The 3,967-nt window shown below is 34.0% G+C and overlaps 1 non-coding gene across 1 annotated transcript; it reads left to right on the top strand.

Moving 5' to 3' along the window:
* The first annotated feature begins 1,223 nt into the window (after nt 1–1,223).
* On the top strand, nt 1,224–1,331 carry LOC127742248 (small nucleolar RNA R71). The gene has a single exon (XR_008003436.1). It is a non-coding gene; the product is annotated as a small nucleolar RNA R71 (small nucleolar RNA).
* The last annotated feature ends 2,636 nt before the right edge of the window (nt 1,332–3,967 follow it).

Raw genomic sequence — 3,967 nt, 5'->3', positions numbered from 1 at the left:
TTCTCCATTACAGAGAGTGGCATAAGATTTATACCTGACCCCAGGTCACACAGAGCCTTCTCAAAGGTCATGGTGCCTATGGTACAGGGTATTAAAAATTTACCAGGATCTTATTTCTTTTGAGGTAAAGTTTGCTGAACCCATGTATCTAGTTCACTAATGAGCAAGGGAGGTGCATCTTCCCAAGTCTCATTACCAAACAACTTGGCATTCAGCTTCATGATTGCTCCTATATATTGAGCAACTTGCTCTCCAGTTAGATCTTCATCCTCTTCAGAGGAAGAATAGTTTTTAGAGCTCATAAATGGCAGAAGGAGGTTTAATGGAATCTCTATGGTCTCTATATGAGCCTCAGATTCCTTTAGGTCCTCACTAGGGGACTCCTTCTTGTTTGAGAGACGTCCCATGAGGTCTTTCTCATTGGGATTCACGTCCTCCCCTTCCTCTCTAGGTTCGGCCATTTTGATTATATCAATGGCCTTGCACTCTCTTTTTGGATTCTCTTCAGTATTGCTTGGGAGAGTACTAGGAGGAGTTTTTGTGACTTTTTAACTCAGCTGGCCCACTTGTGCCTCCAAATTTCTGATGGAGGACCTTGTTTCACTCATGAAACTTAAAGTGGTCTTAGACAGATCAGAGACTATGTTTGCTAAGCTAGAGGTGCTTTGCTCAGAATTCTCTGTCTGTTGCTAAGAAGATGATGGAAAAGGCTTGCTATTGCTGAGCTTGTTTCTTCCACCATTATTAAAGCCTTGTTGGGGCTTTTATTGATCCTTCCATGAGAAATTTGGATGATTTCTCCATGAGAAATTATAGGTGTTTCCATAAGATTCACCTATGTAATTTACCTCTGCCATTGCAGAGTTCTCAGGATCATAAGCTTCTTCTTCAGAAGATGCCTCTTTAGTACTGTTGGATGCATTTTGCCATCCATTCAGACTCTGAAAAATCATGTTGACTTTCTGAGTCAACATTTTGTTCTGAGCCAATATGGCATTCAGAGCATCAATTTCAAGAACATTCTTCCTTTGAGGCGTCCCATTATTCACAGAATTCCTCTCAGAAGTGTACATGAATTGGTTATTTGCAACCATGTCAATGAGTTCTTGAGCTTTTGCAGGCGTTTTCTTTAGGTGAATGGATCAACCTGCAGAGTGGTCCAGTGACATCTTAAAGAACTCAGATAGACCATAATAGAATATATCTAAAATGGTCCACTCTGAAAGCATATCAAAAGGACACCTTTTGGTCATCTGCTTGTATCTTTCCCAAGCTTCATAGAGGGATTCACCATCTTTCTATTTGAAGGTCTAAACATCCACTCTAAGCTTGCTCAGTTTTTGAGGAGGAAAGAACTTAGCCAAGAAGGCCGTGACCAGCTTATCCTAAGAGTCCAGGCTATCTTTAGGTTGTGAGTCTAACCATGTTCTAGCTCTGTCTCTTACAGTAAAAGGGAAAAACATGAGCTTATAGACTTCAGGATCTACTCCATTATTCTTAACAGTCTCACAGATCTGCAAGAACTTAGTTAAAAACTGATAGGGATCTTCTGATGGAAGTCCATGAAACTTGCAGTTCTGTTGCATTAGAGCAACTAGTTGAGATTTCAGCTCAAAATTGTGTGCTCCAATAGAAGGGATTGAGATGCTTCTTCCATCAAACTTGGAAGTAGGTGTAGTATAATCACCAAGCATCCTCCTTGCATTATTATTTTTGGCTGCCATCTCCTCTTCCTTTTCGAAAATTTCTGTCAAGTCCTCTCCAGAGGGTTATAGTTTAGCTTTCCTTAGCTTCCTCCTTAGGGTCCTTTCAGGTTCAGGATCTGCTTCAACAAGAATGTCCTTGTCCTTGCTCCTGCTCATATGAAAAAGAAGGGAACAAAAAATAATAATAGGGATCCTCTTTACCACAGTAGAGAGATTCCTTTATGTTAGTAGAAGAAGAAAAGAATAGAAGAAGGAAAGGAGGAAAATTTGAACTCAGAGAGAGGAGAGGGTTCAAATTTTTAGATGAAGAGAAGTGTTAGTAAATAAATAAATAAATAGAAAAGAGATGAGAGAGAGGAGAAAATTCGAATATGAACAAAAAGAGAAGAAGAATATTTTTGTTTTTATTTTAATTATTAGTTAAAATTCAAAAATTAAGAGAAGAGGTAAGATAAAATTAAAATTTAAAGCAATTAGTTAATAAAAAAGAATTTTGAAAAAGGGAAAGGTTGATTTTCGAAAATTAGAAAGAGAAAAGTAGTTAGGTGGTTTTGAAAAAGATAAGAAACAAACAAAAAGTCAATTAGTTACTTGAACAAGATTTGAAAATCAATTTTGAAAAGATAAGAAGTTAGAAAAGATTTTTTAAATTAATTTTGAAAAAGATATGATTTAAAAAAGATATTTTGAAAAGATATGATTGAAAAAGATATTTTGGAAAAGATTTGATTTTTAAAATTAAAATTGATTACTTGACTAACAAGAAACTAAAAGATATGACTCTAGAATTTAAAGATTGAACCTTTTTTAACAAGAAAGTAACAAACTTCAAATTTTTGAATCAATCACATTAATTGTTAGTAAAGTTTTCTAAATTTTGAAATAAAGATAAGAAAAAGATTTTGAAAATAAATTTTAAAAATTTTTGAAAATAATAAAAAATGAAAAAGATTTGATCTTTTTGAAAAAGATTTTGAAAAGATAGGATTTTAAAAATTGAAAATTTGACTTGACTTATAAGAAATAGCTAAGTTTTAAAATTTTTTAACTAAGTCAACTCAAATTTTCGAAATTTATGAGAAAAAAAAGGAAAAGATATTTTTTATTTTTGAATTTTTAATGAGGAGAGAGAAAAACAACAAAAATGACCCACAACATGAAAATTATGAATCAAAACACATGATGCATGCAAGAACACTATGAATGTCAAGATGAACACCAAGAACACTTTGAAGATCAAGATGAACATCAAGACTTATTTTTGAAGAATTTTCAAGAAAAGAAAAACATACAAGACACCAAACTTAGAAATCTTCAATGCTTAGACACTATGAATGCAAAAATGCATATGAAAAACACCAAAAGACACAAAACAAGAAAATATGAAGATCAAACAAGAAGACTTGTCAAGAACAACTTGAAGATCATGAAGAATATCATGCATGAGTTTTCGAAAAATGCATAAATTTTAAAAACATGCAATTGACACCAAACTTAAAAATTGACACTAGACTCAAACAAGAAACACAAAATATTTTTGGTTTTTTTTTATTTTATAAATTTTTTTTGGATTTTTCGAAAATTTCTTTTTGGAAAACGAAAAAGAAGAAAAATTTTTGAAAGATTTTTGAAAATAAAATTACCTAATCTGAGCAACAAGATGAACCGTCAGTTGTCCAAACTCGAACAATCCCCGACAACTGTGCCAAAAACTTGATAGGCAAAATTGTGACTTACTCTTTTAATAACTCGAACAATTTTTAGTAATGGCTCCAGAAACTTGGTGCACACTACTACGGTTCACTCACATTCCTCATAACTTCGCACAACTAACCAGCAAATGCACTGGGTCGTCCAAGTAATAAACCTTACGTGAGTAAGGGTCGATCCCACGGAGACTGTTGGTATGAAGCAAGCTATGGTCATCTTGTAAATCTCAGTTAGGCGGATAATAAATGGTTATGGAGTTTTCGAAAATAATAATAATAAATAAAGTATAGAATAAAAGATACTTATGTAATTCATTGGTGAAAATTTCAGATAAGTGTATGGAGCTGCTTTGTTCCTGTTGAATCTCTGCTTTCCTACTGCCTTCCTTCAATCCTTCTTACTCCTTTCCATGGCAAGTTATATGTAGGGCATCACCGTTGTCAATTGATACTTCCCATCCTCTCAGTGAAAATGGTCCAAATGCTTTGTCACAGCACGGCTAATCATCTGTCGGTTCTCGATCATGTCGGAATAGAATCCATTGATTCTTT

This window comes from Arachis duranensis, chromosome 9, assembly GCF_000817695.3.
Source record: "Arachis duranensis cultivar V14167 chromosome 9, aradu.V14167.gnm2.J7QH, whole genome shotgun sequence".
NCBI classification, from domain to species: Eukaryota; Viridiplantae; Streptophyta; class Magnoliopsida; order Fabales; family Fabaceae; genus Arachis; species Arachis duranensis.
Note: the sequence above shows the minus strand (reverse complement) of the source record. Positions and strands in the feature narration are given on the sequence as shown.